Source organism: Eschrichtius robustus, chromosome X, assembly GCF_028021215.1.
Source record: "Eschrichtius robustus isolate mEscRob2 chromosome X, mEscRob2.pri, whole genome shotgun sequence".
Lineage (NCBI taxonomy): Eukaryota > Metazoa > Chordata > Mammalia > Artiodactyla > Eschrichtiidae > Eschrichtius > Eschrichtius robustus.
Genome location: NC_090845.1, coordinates 1,926,340 through 1,945,300, shown reverse-complemented (window position 1 = coordinate 1,945,300; position 18,961 = coordinate 1,926,340). Strand labels below are relative to the sequence as shown.

The 18,961-nt window shown below is 43.8% G+C and overlaps 1 protein-coding gene across 9 annotated transcripts in view; it reads left to right on the top strand.

Annotated features, from left to right (window-relative positions):
* The window catches only part of DHRSX (dehydrogenase/reductase X-linked), a 326,570-nt gene that overhangs the window by 291,839 nt on the left and 15,770 nt on the right, over positions 1-18,961 (top strand). For 8 of the 9 annotated variants that reach the window (XR_011072230.1, XR_011072227.1, XR_011072228.1 and 5 more), the window contains exons 10-12: positions 591-647; positions 827-1,120; positions 5,853-5,978. The gene's annotated coding sequence lies outside the window, so the exon portion shown is untranslated. The remainder of the gene's footprint in view (positions 1-590; positions 648-826; positions 1,121-5,852; positions 5,979-18,961) is intronic. The other variant, XR_011072229.1, reaches the window with a different exon arrangement.

The window sequence follows — 18,961 nt, the reverse complement described above, 5'->3', positions numbered from 1 at the left end:
GTGCCTTTTAAAAAGTAGAGAAATCCAATTTCATGAAAATGAGATTGTTTTGTGCAACCTTGCCTCTGCCTTGAGCTCATGGAACCCCTTTATAGACCAGGGAGGGTGTCTCTGTGAGTGGATCTGGACGTGCCCCAGAAATCTGATGAGGCACCTGTCAGATCTCAGGTGTGTTCACGGGGAGACACGCTGGGACCCCAGAGGCCCAGGCTGGGTAGGAAGGGGCAGTGGTAAGCAGGATTCCAAGGTGGCCTCAAGACTTCTGTTCCCTAGTGCACACACCCTGTGTAATCTCCTCCCCTGCAGTGTGAGCAGGACTTGTGAGCACCATAGGTGTCACTCCTGTGACAGTGTAGCTATGGGTTAACTTGAGTTCATCAGAAGGAGATTATCCTGGGTGGGCCTGACCTAATCAGAGAAGCCCTTTAAAAGTAAAGGAATTCTTTTTTTTTTTTTTAATTGTTTGTTGTTGTTGTTCATATTTTTTTATCTTCTTAATTGAAGTACAGTTGATTTACAATGTTGCATTAGTTTCAGGTGTACAGCAAAGTGATTCAGTTAAACATATATATGTATCTATTCTTTTTCAGATTCTTTTCCCATTTGGGTTATTACAGAATATTGAGTGGAGTTCCCTGTGCTATACAGTAGGTTCTTGTTGGTTATCTATTTTACATACAGTAGTGTGTAGCTGTTAATCCCAAACTCCTAATTTATCCCTCCCCCACCCATTCCCCTTTGGTAACCATAAGTTTGTTTTCTATGTCTGTGGGTTTATTTCTGTTTTGTACATAAGTTCATTTGTATCTTTTTTTTTTTTTTTTAGGATTCCACATAGAAGCAATATCATATGGTATTTGTCTTTGTCTGGCTTACTTCACCTAGTCTGATCATCTCTAGGTCCATCCATGTTGCTGCAAGTGGCATTATTTCATTCTTTTTATGGCTGAGTAATATTCCATTGTATATATGTACCACATCTAAAAAGAAGGCGAATTCTGCCCACAAGAACGAAGTTGGAAGAGAAGCTCGACCTTCCAGTGAAAATACAGACTTTAACAACTAGTTAAAATATCAAGTATGATCTACTCCACTCAAGGGGATTTCAACCCAATAGTCGGTAGGTGAAACATCTAATACGCTTATCTTGTGAATCTGCCTGAATCATGCAGCACGTATGAGTGTGTGTAGTTGATATAACAAGATGGCATGTGAGTGTGGAAGGATAATTATTTCACCTGCATAGTATATGCAGAAATGGAGAAAATGATTCAGGGTTAAGCCCCACTGAGATCATTAGTCTGTCTCGGGGCAGGAATATTTCACAGTAGAGGAATATTGGGGAAATTTTACAACACCTTCTGTCCACAAAGCAAGCTTCACTCTTTTGGGTAAGGGATGATATGACCTCCCAGGTGGATCCTGGTAGTTGACTCTTTGACAGTCAAATATGACAATTCAGATGCAGGTGGCTCCCAAGATGAACCCAGACGGCAACTAGACACCTTCAACAAGTCTCCCACCTTCCCATATGGTGGGGTCTTCTGTTGACAAATCATCTCCCTGTCCGATCACATCTGTGATTGGCCCTTGTCCCTTCCTGTTTTCTGGATATAAGGGAAACATCAGGCACCAATGGTCACCAACACATCAGTGTGATTATTTTAATAGATTTAGACACACTTAAGTGGGACGGATGGTCCCAATCCCATTTTCTGACCAAAAGATTCTCAGAAGACTTGAGTCATCAACTATAAGTCATCCATGACTAATATTATTAATGGTGGAAGAACCCTTCACAGAGAGAAATAGGGTCGCTCACCAAAAGAAAGGCAGCTGCACTGCCTCTGGATAAGGCAAAACCAACAAAAGTCCACCACACCTCAATGTCTTAGCTCAAGATGCCAGAGAGTGGGTAGCTTAAACAAAAGTAATTTATTTTCTCACAGTTCTGGAAGCTAGATGTCCAAGATCATGGTGTGGGCAGATTCAGTTCCTGGCGAGGCTCTCTTCCTGGCTTACACATGGCATCCTTCTTGCTGTGTCCTCACATGGTGGAGAGAGAGATCTGGTCTCTTTCTCTTCTTAATAACGTCAGTAATCCCATCATGGGGGCTCCACCCTCAAGACCTCATCTACCTCTAATCACCTCCCAAACACCCACCTCCTAACACCATCCCACTGGGGGGCAGGGCTTCAACACAGGAATTTTCGGTGAGGGACACAATTTAGTCCATACAACTCATCCTTGTAAACAGCATCCATTCAGTTGCTCAAACCAACACGGAAGCTTGATTCTTCCTCCTTCCCCATATTTAATACATTTTTAGGCTTTGCTAATTCTATCCATGACAGACATGTCCAATTATCCCTATCACGGCAGCCAGCAGCCCAGACCCAGGCACATGATGAACCTGGACCACAGCCTTAGTCTCCTAAGCATCCTACCTTTTGTTACCATCCTCCAGCTCATACTCCAGGCAGCTGCGTCTTCAGCTTCACAGCCTCACCTCCAACTGCACAGCCTCACGTCCATGCCACAGACTCTAAACTCTCCATCTCCCCACCGTATCCTACAAGACCCAGTGTGATCTTCTGGGGCCTCAGTCTCTCCATCTCACCCCACTCTCTCGCCTGCCCTACTCACTTCAGGCACAGCAAGCTTCTTTCTGTTCTTTAACCCACTGGTCCTCAATGGTCTCCTATGCTCCTTTCCTGGGTGTTCATTCTTTCTTGGGCTTCAAGATGAATGTCACCCGCTCAGAGAGACTTTCTTTGATTTTTCCATTCACAGGGACCTCTCCCACCATCTGTTTACTTCCTCAAGACACATATCAGATTCTTAATTTTTTAAATTTAATTTTATTTATTTATTTTTTGGTTGTGTTGGGTCTTCATTGCTGTGCGCGGGCTTTCTCTAGTTGTGTCGAGAGGGGGCTACTCTTCGTTTCTTCGTTGCGGTGCATGGGCTTCTCATTGCGGTGGCTCCTCTCGTTGCGGAGCACAGGCTTTAGGTGCGCGGGCTTCAGTAGTTGTGGCACGTGGGCTCAGTAGTTGTAGCTTGCAGGCTCTAGAACGCAGGCTCAGTAGTTGTGGCACACGGGCTTAGTTGCTCTGCGTCATATGGGATCTTCTCGAACCAGGGCTCGAACCCATGTCCCCTGCATTGGCAGGCGGATTCTTAACCACTGTGCCACCAGGGAAGTCCCCATATCAGATTCTTTAGTTCTTCATTTCTTTTTTCTGTTCACTGTTTATCCCTCCTAGTGCAATAGATGTTCCCTGGGAGCAGGAAGAGTTTCCAATGGGAGGCTGTCCACGCCTCCCAGGACCTGCCTCACAAATAAGCAAACTGTGTTAGGTGGATGAGAGAGGAGATGACCGTTCTCACCTGCCTCCCATCCCTACAAGCAGAATCTCCTCCCCTCAGGATGTCTTCCACCTTCTCCTCCCCTGAGGAGCTGCCCATCCCCCAAGGCTGACCCACAGAGCAGAATCTTATCAAGACTGTGACTTCCTCCTACATGTCCAAACTCCAATTAAAATGACTAATAGGGGTTCAAAGAGGGAGAAATCAATGTCATGTCTAAAAAAAAACAGGAGCTGGTGGCACTCCTGTACCAGAATCACAGAAGGAGTTTAGCTGGACATATTGCTACGTATAAAACCAACTAAAATACAAACCAGAGTAATTGAAAAAGAAGGAAAAAGCAGGGGAGGGATAAATTAGTAGTTTGGGATTAGATACACACTACTATATATAAAATAAACAAGGTCCTACTGTATAGCACAGGGAATTATGTTCAATGTCTTGTAATAACCTATAAGGGAAAAGAATCTGAAAAAGCAGAGATAAATATGTTTGTATAACTGAATCACTTTGCTGTACACCTGAAACTAACACAACATTGTAAATCAAGTATACTTCAATAAAAAAAAAAGAAAAGATTTTAGTAAAAAAATGAGATTGAAAAGATTTATGAGATTCAGAGGAAATTGGAATATTTGATCCTGAGAAATAAACAAACTGAGATAGAATGGTCTGCACACAATAGAAAAACATGATTGCTGAGTACTTTAAACTACTGATGCAAGCACTTTGCACTGTGAGAAGTCAAATTTGGGTGAAGTAGAAAACTGACGAGGAAAAATATCTTCCCAGCATGCAGAGGAAAGTTTAAAATGCTTAAGGGGAAAAAAAAAAATCAATTTTGAGACGTTAAGAAGAATCGCCAAAGCCAATCTGTGAAAAAGGATTTCCTACAAAGGAATATGGGATAGACGGACCAGACGCACTAATTATAGAAATGATAGAAGGTAAATGTTTTAAGCCAGAGAAATAGAAAAATGACTACATACTGACTTCTCGGTGAAAATTTGAAAGAAAACCAATTCTAGACATGTTCTGGTAGCGTTGTCAAACAAGATAAAGAATACTCTACAAGTGCTCATGGAAAGATAAAAATAACAGAAGAGCCAATACTGGTTTGGCTTCATTTCATCTCAGCCACAAGAAATGACACAATGTTATTGGACCTCCAAGCACTGATGAGGGGAAGAAAATCATTATTAAAAATTCCACAGTGAGGGCTTCCCTGGTGGCACAGTGGTTGAGAGTCTGCCTGCCAATGCAGGGGACACGGGTTCGAGCCCTGGTCTGGGAGGATCCCACATGCCATGGAGCAGCTGGGCCCGTGAGCCGCAATTACTGAGCCTGCACGTCTGGAGCCTGTGCTCCGCAACAAGAGAGGCCGCAATAGTGAGAGGCCCACGCACCGCGATGAAGAGTGGCCCCCGCTTGCCACAACTAGAGAAAGCCCTCGCACAGAAATGAAGACCTAACACAGCCATAAAAAAAAAAAAAAAAAAAAAATTCCACAGTGAAACCATTATAGAATTATCTATCGCTCCCAAAGTAGTGTTAATTTTCAATACCGTTAATACAATTAACTATATTCTACTCGGTAACCGTGCGGTGCTGCAGACTCAGGTGGTGGAGAGGAAACCACTTTCTAAGTAAACGAATGAATCCTGCAGCCAAATAGATTTATCCCCTGAATCGAACATTTTTTGTGTTATGCAAATTATTTGCCTCCAGAGCGGTTAGAAAGTGTAAAGAGGCGGTGATTCTTGATCCACACTTAAAAAAGACATCAAAAACCAGAAAGCAAAACAGATAATGATTTTCAAAAGTTTTTCAAAAATCAGGGCACAAAATCAAGTTAGTTTTACATGTGTATTTAACAAAGGTTGGATTTTGACAAACTTTTCTTTAAAAATTAAATCCATGAACTCAAAAACAAAACAAAAACAAAACAAACAAAAAAAACTCCTGACTTAGAATACAATTTCTGTATAGGTACTGTTGGCTTCTGTCTTTAGCCTGAAATTCTATAGTAAAATTCCCTTAAGGAAATTAAAGGGTTTTGAACACACACACACACAAAAAAAAAAAAAAAAAAAAATCAGGGCACAGCCAAGTCATCCTTGTCTTCAAATCTATCAAGCCATGGAACAGGGATAAAATATCTTTAATAGGATTTTCTGACGATGACTAAATAATTTGCATAGTCTTCTCTGAGGGACAAAATCAAAATGAGTTGATTGTAATGTGTTTGATCCCTTCCTCTGTAGATTAGTGTTCCTTAAAGAGGGGGAGAAGTCTTCCCACATGAAAATTTGGAATTGAAAACCTTTCTGAGAATTAAAGTATTTGCTAAAATCCTCAACTGGCATGTGCTACAAAGAAAAAATTACAATTGTATAGGAAGGAGATCTATCTAAGACAGGATATTTTAAGAACCAGGCATCCATGAATCTACTGAAATGTTTTATCCTTTTCATCATTTCAGAAACTCAGGAGAGTCCCTTGACTTTATGGAAGACCCTATTGAATACGCAGAAAATGGAAGTGGGATGGTCCAAATCCACAGAGACGAACTCCCGTGCCATCTGTAGAATCGTTGACTCAGTCCCTGGTGAGTACCCTTGTGTGTGTCAGTAAACGGTGTGTGTATTCATGAGCTGCTTAGTGGAAAATATGATTCTTAACACTGACCTTGACCTACAGGTGTTGAGGGGATGAGATAGGTAATCCCCTGCCATATTAATCATGGTGACCATCCTCTGCAGTGGGTCTTCCGAGACAGAGATTCAACTTAGGATTTCCCTATGACATACTTTCTCGGGTCCAACTGGGACTCAGAACCAGGAGGGAGGGTACCATACGGCAGGGCCACCTGAGGCCCATTTGGGTCTGAGTCATAGCTGGGTCAAGAGCAGTTCAGCCAATCCATGGAGCCTTTGCTGCACATGAATTGTACGTGAGAGTCAGGCACAAAATGAGAACAGAATACAATCAAATACTCGACCACGATATCTAGGATTTAAGCCCTGCTCAGGGCACAGGGCATGTCTTAACTTGCAGCATCTTCACTACAGCCCTTGAAGGAAGACAGTCTTCTGGCCGATATTTATAAATGAGAAAATTGAGGCACAATGCTTGAGTCAGCGTCAAGGTCACAGAGTTTGTAAACGTGGAAGAGTCTGGATGCTAATTCAGACAGTATCAGGCGCAGGAAAAGGAAATGACTTGTATTTAAGTGTTGGGGCCAATGGTTAATTCCCAAACGTGGTCGCCATCTATTGGAAAACCCCTAAGGTCTAGAATTTTAGAGATGGAGGGCAGAAATTCCTTCTAGGGAAGAAATACCCAGAACCCCTGGTGGAGAGTCATCTGGGTTCTGCCGGGACGTGCCCAGGGAAGCGGTCACAGAACGCTGTGTAGCAGCCAAGGTTCTCACCTCCCTGGTATCTGACTTGAGGGTCTTCCACCGAGAAGCAGTAGGAGCTCCTCTTAATAGCAGAAGCTATATTAGTAGTCGTTGTAGTGACAAAAATTGTCTCCTCAACCAGACTCTCTCAGGCTCCCCTAAATTCTTCAGTGAGGTCTGATGTTTGGACTTTTGTGGACATTTCTGCATTGCCCAATTTTAGCAAGAGCCATGCTTAGTCGGTTTAACCAGAACCCACACCCTTCATATCTGGTCATCTCCATGTCTGGTCAACTTCATATCTGCTCATCTCAATATCTGATCAGGTTCCTCACCCTCCACGCCCCGCCCCCAGGTGATGTCTGGTCACCCTGCCCTGCCTTCAGCAGGAATCCTGTGAGGTCGGTTTAGCCAGAATCCCCTCACCCCTAATTTTCCTGTTAGTAGTTTTCCATCCACTGACCCTCACCTGCTCCATGGCTATAAAGCCCCACTTGCCCACGCTGCCTTTGCAGTTGAGTCTGGCTCTATACTGAGCTCTCTTTGCCCTATTGCACTAGTCCTGAATGAAGTCTGTTTTTACCACTTTTTCTGTCCTGCTCTGCTTTTTCTTTAACAGTAGTAGTAATAATAGCAGTAGTAGTTGTTGTTGTAGCAATGATTGGAATAGGAGTAGTAGTCGTAGTAGCAGTAGTAACAATAGCGGCAATAGTTGTTGTATTAATAGTACCAATACTTGTAGTAGTCGTTAGCCTAGCAGTAGTAACAAGAGTGGCAATAGTTGTAGTAGCAATAATTGTGGTAGCAGTAGTAACAATAGGGGCAATAATTGTTGTAGCAGCAATAATTGTAGTCATTGTAGTAGCAATGCTAGTAATAGTAGTATTGATAGTTGTTACAGAAGTTGTAGCTGCGATACTTGTAAAAATAGTTGTAGTAGTAGTATTTGAAGTAGTACCTATAGTTGTAGGAGGAGGAGGAGGAGAAATAATTATAGAAGCAGTTTAGCAGTAGTAATAGCACTAGGTCTAGTAGTAATCATTGTCATAGAACTAGTTGTTGTAGTAATTGTAGTTGTAGCCACAGTAACAATTGTAATAGTAGTAATAGTGGTACTGGTAATTGTTATAATTGTAGTAGTAAATGTAATAGTTGTAGTAGTAATTGTAGTACTACTAATTGTTGCAATAATTATCATTGTAGCACTAGTAATAATTATAGTAGTGTTTGTAATAGTAGTAGTATTGTAGTAATTGTTAAAATTGTAGTCATAGACATAATAGTTGTAGTGATGGTTGTAGTAGTACTAATTGTAATCATTGTAGTTGGAGCAGTAGTAATAATTGTAGTAGTGGTTGTAATAATAGTAGTTTTTGTAGCACTAGCAACTGTTGTAGTTGTGGTAGTAATAGGAGTTGTGATACTAATAGTTGTAGCAGTCATTGTAGCTGTAGCAATAATTGTAGTAGTTGTGATAGTAACAGTAGTAGCTGTAGTAGTCCTAGTAGTACCATTTGCTGTCATAGCAGTAGCTGTAGCCATAGCAATAATTGTAGTAGTAGTCGTCATCAGAATTGCTGTGCTTGTAATAATAATAGTAGCAGTTGTAGTAGCACTAATTGCTGTAGTCATTGTTGCGATAGTCACAATTGTAGCAGCAGTGGTAGTAGTAATAGTAGTAGTAAGTGTTACAGTTGTGATAGTAACCCTGAGAGTTGTAGTAGTAATTATACCAGTACTAATTTCTGTAATAGTTATAGCATTGGTAATAAATATAGTAGCGTTTGTAATCATAGTAGTTGTAGTAATTGTTGTAACTGTAGCAGTAAATGTAATAGTTGTAGTGGTGGTTGTAGGAGCGGTACCTTTTATAGCAGTAGCAAGTGTTGTAGTTGTAGTAATAAGAGTTGTGACAGTAAGAGTTGTAGCAGTACTAATTGTAACAGCAGTAGGTGTAGCAGTAGCGAAAATTATAGTAGCTGTGAGAGTAGTATCTACTACAGTAGTAGCAGGCATTGTTGTAGTCATCGGAATTGCTGTACTTGTAAGAATAATAATAGTAGCAGTTGTAGTGGTACAAATTGCTATAGCCATTATAGTGGTAGTAACATTTGTAGCAGCAGCAGGGGTAGTAGTTGTAAAAGTAAATTTGTAGTAGTAAACCTCATGGTTGTAGTAGTAATTACACCGGTACTAACTGCTGCAGTCACTGTAGCAGTAGTCACAATCGTAGCAGCAGTAATGGTAGTAGTAGTTGTCATAGTGATAAATGCTACAGTTGTAGTAGTAAATGCTACAGTTGTAGTAGTTACACTAGCACTAGTTGCAGTACTCATTGTGGTCGTGCAGTAGTCTCCACACCGTCATCACTAACAACAGTCCCGCGTGTAAGCTGTGCCGGGGGTCGGGTGCAGCTATAGGAGTTCTCACCGGCTGAACTCAGTGGACCCTCGCCGTGCCTTTATGTGACCCGTCCCGGCCTCTGAGAGGCGGAGTGACCTGCCCAAGCTCGCACAGCTGGTACCAGGCACAGTCTCAGCCCTGCATCTCCTGTGCTTGGCCCTGCTTAGGAGACATAAGGAATTAAAACACACTTTCTAAAAAATAAAAATAAAAACCCAAAACAACACAAAAGGAGGCATGCTTCCTGTCTTCAAAGAATTCTCCACTGCTGAGGGCCATCACGTCCGGGGAGAAACGGGGCAAGAAATCACCTCCAAAGACACGCACCTTCAAGATTATGGATGACGCACACGTGTCCATATTTGGATGCTCCAGGAGAAAAGTCTACAGTTTTTGTTTGCTATGAAAGAGATGTTTGAATCCAAGGATTGTGACAAACCATTGAGAAAATGGTTAAACCGACGGCATCTTGCCACCAAATGCCATTCCTCTCCTTCTCGAGAGGCAGAGAGACCCCACGAGAAAGCCGTTCCTCATTAGGAGTGGGCTGTCATCTAGATGGGCTCTCAGTGCAGCTTTGCAATTCCTCCTTCACCCCTGGACAGCTCTCGTGACCATAGTGACCGCAGCCAGGGAGCCCCAGGGAGCTTTGCAGCCTGAGGATGTTACAGCATCTGTGGGAGCTGAGCTCGTTTGGTAACCTCATGGGAGACCCGTCTGCATCACAATTCAGTACCAGGTGTTTGAAAGCAGCCTGGTCGCAGACCTCGCACCCCCTCCCCTGTGTGCTCTCTGCAAGGTGAGCCTGGTCTCGTCTTGTTTGCTCTACCCAGCACTGTGAGTCCTGCAGGACCGGCTCCTGAGGGAGTTTGCATCTTCCTGATACAGGTCACTTATGACTTAGATCCTCTCTCTGGTTTCCACCAGGATGACAGGTGGTCTGACCGTGAAAGGACTTTGGGGACCTCCATTTTCAGATGGAAAAACAAAAGTCCACACCAGCTGCATGATGTATTCGGTAACATGACCACATCTGAGCCCTTTTAATGCCAAGAACATCTCAGTGACTATTGGGCTTGGATTTATGCACTTACATGACATGTGGAATCGTTAGTTGCAGGTGCGTTTCTGTGTGTATAACACACACACATACGTATATAAACATCCATCCCTCTACCACACACACACAACTTATACAGACATACACACATGCATTAATATACTTTGTCTGTTATACTTCATTAAAAGCATAACTATTAAAGTACATTTAGTAAAAGTATATTTTACATCTACTCATTGGACAACCTGTCTCAGTGTATTTTGAAATATTTATCATACACAACTTTCCCCAGACAGGTGAGGTCAGAAAGCTTATTCTTTTTCGTTCCAATGTAGCAAAAGCGGGACATTAAGAAGATGGTGATTAATTATCACATGCCCCCCAAAGGGCCAGATTCTTGCATTTGGAGCCATTTCCAATGTAATGTCTTTTTCTTTACCCTGGAGCCCTGCCCACAGACCACTGGGATGGGAGAAATGGGCCTTTTGGTATCACACACGCAGAATGATGTTTAACCAAATATCCGGGTGCCCCATGACTAGTCAAGTTGAAACACGAAATTAACCCTCACGGGTCTTCCACAGTTTCCTTTCTCCTCTAATCAGTGAGAAAGATGGAACCCTGGAAAAGTGCAACAGCTCAGACATTAAGAATAAGGAAAAACATTGGAAGGCATTCTATTTAGGGCTTTTTTTTCCCCTATCCTGTAAGGGCTGGTGAATCCTGGGTGGATTTATTTTGTTCTCATTTTTGATGTTTGCTTTAAAATTTTGGAAAAGTGAATTATCAGTAAATGGATTTTTAAGTTTGAAATAACAGTCCAGATGTTTACAGATACAGTCCTCTGCATGCAGGGGTCAGAAAAGGCTCTCCAGAGACAGCTAAGCTAACACCTGAAGGGGAGTAGGAAGTAGCCAGCCACGAGGTGGAGGGCAGTAGAGGGTCCAGACAGGAAGACCGGTTATTCTCTTAAGAACCTGAAGAAGTTCAGGCTGGTTCAGGGCAGATGCAGGGAAGGGTCTGGGGGTGGGGAGTGTGGATCATAGACGGGGAATAGCTGGGAGAAGAGAGAGACGAAATTTGGGCAAAAGGCAGGGATTCTATCACCAAGTGGCTGATTATCCATGTTAAGCCATTTAAGTCCTTTAGTCTTAACCTATCAAGTGACAATTGTCAAGTTTCTGGCTGCACCTGGGAGATACTCAGGCTGGAATCCTTACAGTTGGGTCATCTGTCACCCCTTCAGGTGTCCTGCCTAATACCAGCCCGCAGTGGACTCAGGTGTTGTATTTGTCAGGGTTCTGCAAGGAAACAGAATCAGTAGGATCTAACTATCTATCATCTGTCTATCTACCTATCTATCTATCATCTATCTGTCATCTATTCATGTATCATCTATTTATCCATTCATCAATCATCTATCTATCCATCTATCCATCATTTATCTACCTATCTACTCATTTATCATCTATCTAATCTGTCTCTATTATCTATCTACCTATCTATCCATCATCTATCTATTATCCATCTGTCTATCCACCCACCTTTCATCTACATCTGTGTATCTATAAATCTATCTACTCTGGTATCTATCAATCATCTATCCATTTATATCTATATCTGTACCTCTATCTCTCTGTATCTATTATCTATCCACCTATCAATCCTCTATCTATATCTATACCTATACCTATATCTATCTATCTATCTACAGAAAGAGAGAGAGAGATTTATTTTAAGGAATTGGCTCATGGGGACTGGCAAGTCTAAAATCTCCAGGGTAGACCAGCAGGCTGAAGACCCCAGGAAAGAGCTGATGTTGCAGCCGAAGCCCAGAGACTGTCTGCTGGCAGAATTCCTTTTTGCTCAGGGAAGATCCAGTCTTTATTCTTTTGAGGCCTTCACCTGATTAGATGAGGCCCACCCACACTAGGGAGGGCAACCTGCTTTACTCAAAGTGCACCGATTTAAAAGTTAATCTCATACCAAAAAAACACTCTCACAGAAACATCCAGAATCATGTCTGACCACAGATCCAGGTACCGTGGCTCAGCCACATTGACCCATAAAATGAGCCATCACGTACCTCCTCCCCATTCAGGAAGAGAGAGAGCCATGACAAAATGACCGAAGACTTACCTAGGGGGCAAGAGCCCGAACCTCTCAGACACACACTTCATTGCTGTGCTTCCTCACTCGACAGGGCTATGCCTCATTAACAATATTCCTTGCCAAGCCAAATGCCTGATTTGGTAAAATTCCCACATGTTTCTGCCTCATTTACTTGGCATTTTATAGTTGCTTAAAGGTACAGACATCACCACCTGTTCTGTATCCTAATGGACCCATGTACAACCTTCCTCATAAAGTCTGAAAAACATGATGGCGCACCCTGGTGCATTTTGTGGCAAAACATATTTTTTCTCCACGGATTATTTTTGCAGAAATGAGGCAAAAGATTTCAGAGACTACTTCAGGCTTCTCAAACTTTACTGTGTCCATGATTCCCTGGGCGGGGGGGGGGGGGGTGTCTTGTGAAAATCCGATTCTGACCGAGCAGGTCTGGGGCGGGGCTGAGATTTCTGCATTTCTAAGAAGCTCCCAGGTAAGGCTGATGGTGCTGGTGTATGGACCACACTTGGAGCATCAGCGGATAGACCTTCATCCTCCGAAAACCCCAGACAATGCTGAACTAGGCACAAACAAGTTTCTTGATTTCTGGTCTCTATGCAGTGTCTTCACCTGAGCTTCTGTAAGTCCATGTGTATCCTCTAAGTAAGGTGTTGCCCAACCTCTTAGAGGTCAGGTGCGCTGGAAAGTTGTGGCCACCCAGGGTGTCCTCTGGGGCGTTAGCTTCGTGTAATCAGGCGAGAAGCTCATTCAGCACACGAGATCACATTATGGCCAGCGTGTGCACGTTCCCAAGGCTTCGACCAAAGTATTTGCCCCGATTAAAATGCTCTCGTGGTGTGGCATGAAGAGGCAATGCGCCAGGCAGCCAGGATGGAGACACAACTTAAGTAAACAGACTCCTGCCCGCTGTCAAAAGTCCAGGCACACAAAACCACTCATAACACCCAGCTACGCCCTCCACTGCATTCATGTGCCTCGTTGACAACCAACCAAAGGGCTACAGTGTGTCTTCCACTCCTGCCTTTGCAGAATTATTTCAATGCATTGGTCTTGAAGAGGATGCATGGAAAAGAGAAACAGAAGGCATGGCTGTGTGGACGAAAATATGTCACCTGCCATATCAGTAAACAAAGGACGTTGAGGCCATCAAGCCCTCAGCCACTGCAGCCGCCCCCAGTGGTGCCCCCTGAGGGGATTCAGGATGGAGAAAAAACAGGATCCTGGCCCTTGAGAGTTAAGGTGCACATAAGAGGAATGATTTCAGTGAGCCCAGACTCTTGCATCTTCCCATACATAGAAAAGTGCTACATTCATTCTCTTGAGATGTCTGGTTTCTTGAATAATCTTCTGATATTCGGACTAGCTGATTTTTGTTGCAAAACCCCCTATGTACCCTGGCTGCTCCCTGACCTCTTTGGAACAGTCCCCCAGAGCTACCTGAGAGGCTGTATCCCGGGCTTAAGTCCTCAGTAAGGTCATTAAATAAAACATAATTCTCACCTTTTAGGTTGTGCACTTTTTTCAGTTGACAGCTGACGGCAAAGGACCATGACCAAATTCAAGGAAGGAAAAACAATGAAATCAGAATTTGGTGGGCTGTGTGGAAATCTGTCTTGGTTTATGTGGACCAGGCCATGGCCAACCCCTAGAGCTCTGAGCCCATATACCTGGCACTGCTGACTTGAAAAACCCTAAAATTAACCCCAAATTCTATTCCTCTAGAGTCCGTAGTCATGCATGTGAAAATTAAATTATATTAGCTATTAATACAATTAACTTATATGGGCTACCATTTTATGGGTACCATGTGTATATACATATTTATAAGTCTGTATATTTAATATATTTAATTATATTTATATAAAATATATAAATATATATATATATATATGATTTCCAAAATTGAGAGGGAATAAATACATATGACTCCAAAGCTGTCTCCAAAACTGACATAGAATAAATTCCTGTTGCGTTAAGCCACCGGTTTGGGGTATTTTATTACAGCAGCCCCAGGAAAACAAATGCCCAACGTAAATATCTCAGCAGAGGGAAATATCACGTAAATACAAGCATAGCTCGTATAGACTATACCTGATAGACTGTAACTTGGTGATTAAAATGCTTGTGCTGAGAAATAGGAGAAAAGTCGGGGTACAGATTTCTCCGTGTTTACTGGGAACTACTTTCAGCAGGAGGCCTGGGGGTGTGTTCGCACAGGTTTGCTTTGGAAGCGTTTCTGGTGTGGTTTGCAAGCCGCCACTCGTGAAAGCCACGCTGGAACCTCACAGTTGATGGGAAACTGTGCTGTGATTTCTGATGGCTCCAGAGCTACCCGACGCCTTATGTGTTAACCACTAAGAAGCTAAGGAAAGGGAGGGGTCCTTGCCTGGATCCGGCTGGACCCACGCCCAAAAGTTGGCTGCATGATATTCAGCGCACAAAGCAAGGAGAGAAGCCCTCATCCCCTGCAGCGGGCACAAACCCTGCTTGCTTTCTGCGCTCCACGCCCAATCGCCAACATTCCTCTTAGAAAGTGTCGACTTGAAAAAAAAAAAAAGCACAACGTGAGAGTTGTGAGTTAAGTTTTATTTGGGGCAAAATGAGGACTATAGCCTGGGAGAGACAGCATTTCAGACAGCTCTGAGAACTGCTCCAAAGAGGTAGGAGGGGGGGTCAGTATATATGTGATTTTGGTGAAGGCAGGGGTTGGGGGGTACCTGCAATCAAGCACATACTTTTGCAGAAGGTTTCTGCTCGTCTCGTGCAGGTTATTGCTAGTCACGCGGAGCAGATGTCACCAGGAAGGATTTTAGTGCTTTTCTGGATACGAGGAGATGCAGGCATTGGGCTCATAAAATCATCTCCTGAAAATATCTATCTGAAGACCTGTCCCGCCAGTTTTTCCCAGAGCATAGAGTTCCTCATTCCTGATCTCCACCCTGAACTGCTTTCCGGGGGTGTTGAAAGTCAGCAGCTGCAGCGGCTCTTGATTTAATCCTCGTAGAGGTAGATGGCAAGTGCCCACTTGTAGTTGGCAAAAGCAACATGAGAAAAGTACTCCCCCAGCCCCCTCCTAAGTCACCCTCATGAGCAGCAAATGGAGGGCGATAACAGAGTGAAAAACCAGTGTGGATTACATGCCCACTGAGTACCAGTGGCTCCACTAAATGCTTACTATGCTCTGTTGAAAAAGGGATGATGTAGCTCCCATTTAACAGGTTAAGGAACTTAAGCTTAGAGAGATTAAGTAATCAAGTCAAGGTCCCTCCACTGACCAGAGGCAGAGCTTCTCCTGTTTACCTGAAAGACTCCAAAATCCTCTTCTGTGATCACCTGGTGAGCACGGTTCCAGGAACAAAGGGTCTAAACCCACCTGCCTCCAAATCAAAGATGGTGCATGGCAGAATCAACCTCGTAAGTCCTGAGGTCCCACAGACCTTCTCTTCCTCCTTCCTTGGTTCACCCTCTCTCATGTATTAATTCAACAAGTATTTATCTACTAAGGGGTTCTCTGTGCTGGTCACCATTCTGGCTCCAGTGAACAAGCCAGGTCAAGCCCCTGCTCAATGTCCCTCCCGGGGGGAGAAGCAGACAGTGAACGGAGATGCAAGTAGATGAAACGCACAATGTGTTTTTTTACAACATGGTCGGGAGTGTTCTGAGGTAGAGCGGGGAGAGGACAGAGTGACCAGAGGAGCCCTTGCAGCATTGTGGCCGGAGAGGGCTTCTATGCGGGGTGACATTTGTCCAGAGACCTGGGTGAGGTGAGGAAGGGAAAGGACAGCTGTGCCCCAGCCAGGAGCAGACTGTGCGGATGGTAGAACAGCGATGGTCCAGCACGGAGGGATGCAGCTCGAGCAGGTGTGTGTGCAGGAGGCTGAGGTCAGAGGGACGGGGCAGGTCTTGTTATCTTACTTGGATTTTGGAGTTTATCATGAGTGAGATGGGAGCCACTGGAGGTTTTTTTCGGATGGAGCCCATGCTGGTGGTGGTCTACCCGCAACTGCTGGGAATTCCTTGCCATTTCCACGAACAGCGACCTGTCTTCCAATGCAAGCCCTGACTCTTGGTTGGATACCTACCCTGCTTGCTGGAACACAGGGGGCCCATGGGAGAGACAAGCTGCAAATCTGGGAAAGGCACATAGCCCCGCTGGTAACTACTGAACACAGGGTATAAATACCCCGGCTCACGCACCCCTCAGCCAGGATCACCCGAGGAAAGTGTTTCTATGGAGCTCCTCAGAGCATCACCATGATATTACGCTCCAGTCACCTGGGTGTGGCTGGCCTGATAATTCCCCCCTCCTTGGCTACTTTCCTTCCTTGTGTGACCTCCCCATCCCACTACTGGAGCTCCCTGCCCCTCCCTGCATTCAACCCTCAACCCAGGCTCTGCCTCTGGGGGAAGGTCAGTTGCGAAACCTGACCTGGGTACAAACAGGATCAGTCTGACTGCTGTGTGGACGACAGTGACGCAGGAGGGATTGGTGGCAGGTCCCGGATGTTGGAGTGGTCCGGGGACACATGTCCAGCGTCTTGGACCAGGCAGGAGATGGAGGTGGGGTGATGAGAAGCAGGCTCACTCGGGACTTGCTGATGAACGGCGTAAACAGATGGAGGGAATCTGCGTGGTTATCTGGGCTTCTCTTTTCCTCGCCGAGGCTACCCTGTTCTTGATGGTTCTGTTTCTTCTCGCTCTCTCGCCTTGCATTCTCCAGCTCTCCCCCATACCCATCACCGTGATCTGGCTCATTAACAGTACTGCAGAATTTAATTCAACGCAAGACTCTTGTGGAGCATGGTGTAGGCGTTAGACACTCACCCAGGTACCAGGGAGACAGAAATTAGTACTTCCCATCCAAGGTGTGATGAACAGATGCATCAAATAATCGGGATACAGTGTAAAACTGCACCACGTCTGTCTGTGATGTGAAGACAAGTTTGGGAAAATAAAACTTGTCTTTTCTGAGTAGTGTGTTTTTTTAATTGGAGTAGAGTTGATTTACAATATTGTGTTAGTTTCAGGTGTACAGCAAAGTGAATCAGTTATACATATGTATACATTTTTCAGATTCTTTTCCATTATAGGTTATTACAAGATATTGAATATAGTTCCGTGTTATATAGTAGGTCCTTGTTGCTTATCTTTTTATATATAATAGTATGTATGTGTTAATCCCCAACTCCTAATTTATCCCTCCCCACCTTTCCCCATTGGTGACCATAACTTTGTTTTCTATGTCTGTGGGTCTGTTTCTGTTTTGTAAATAAGCTCATTTGTATCATTTTTTAGATTCCACATATAAGTGATATCATATGATATTTGTCTTTCTCTGTATGACGTACTTCACTTAGTATGATCATCTCTAGGTCCATCCATGTTGCTGCAAATGGCATTATTTCATTCTTTTTTACGGCTGAGTAATATTCCATTGTATATATGTACCACATCTTCTTTATCCATTCATCTGTTGATCGGGTTGTTTCCATGTCTTGGACATTGTAAATAGTGCTGCTATGAACATAGGGGTGCATGTATCTTTTCGAATTAGAGTTTTCTCTGGATATATGCCCAGGAGTGGGAATTGCTGGGTCACATGGTAGCTCTGTTTTTAGGTTTTTAAGGAACCTCCATACTGTTCTCCATAGTGGCTGTACCAATTTACATTCCCACCAACAGCATAAGAGGGTTCACTTTTCTCCACACCCTCTCCAGTATTTATTGTTTGTAGACTTTTTGATGATGGCCATTCTGACTGGTGTGAGGTGGTACCTCATTGCAGTTTTGATATGCATTTCTCTAATAATTAGCAACGCTGAGCATCTTTTCATGTGCCTGTTGGCCATCTGGATGTCTTCTTTGGAGAAATGTCTATTTAAGTCTTCTGCCCATTTTTCGATTGTGTTGTGGTTTTTTTGTTGTTGAGTTGTGTACACTGTTTGTATATTTTGGAAATTAGGCCCTTGCCAGTCCTATCGTTTGCAAATATTTTCTCCCAGTCCATAGGTTGACTTTTTGTTTTGTTAATGGTTTCCTTTGCTGTGCAAAAGCTTGTAAGTTAGATTAGGTCCCATTTGTTTATTTTTGCTTTTATTTCTAGTGCCTTGGGAGACTGACCTAAGAAGACATTGGTGCGATTTATGTCAGAGAATGTTTTGCGTACATTCTCTTCTAGGAGTTTTTTAAAATTTACTTTTATTTATTTATTTTTGGCTGCATTGGGTCTTCGTTGCGGTGTGCGGACTTCTCATTGCAGTGGCTCCTCTTATTGTGGAGCACAGGCTCTAGGCGCATGGGCTTCAGTAGTTGTGGCCCATGGGCTTAGTAGTTGTGGCTCACGGGCTCTAGAGCGCAGGCTCAGGAGTTGTGGCGCACGGGCTTAGCTGCTCCGCAGCATGTGGGATCTTCCCGGACCAGGGCTTGAACCCGTGTCCCCTGCATTGGCAGGGGGGTTCTTATCCACTGCGCCACCAGGGAAGCCCTCTTCTAGGAGTTGTATGGTGTCATGTCTTATATTTAAGTCTTTAAGCCATTTTGAGTTTATTTTTGTATATGGGGTATGGGTGTGTTCTAACTTCATTGATTTGCA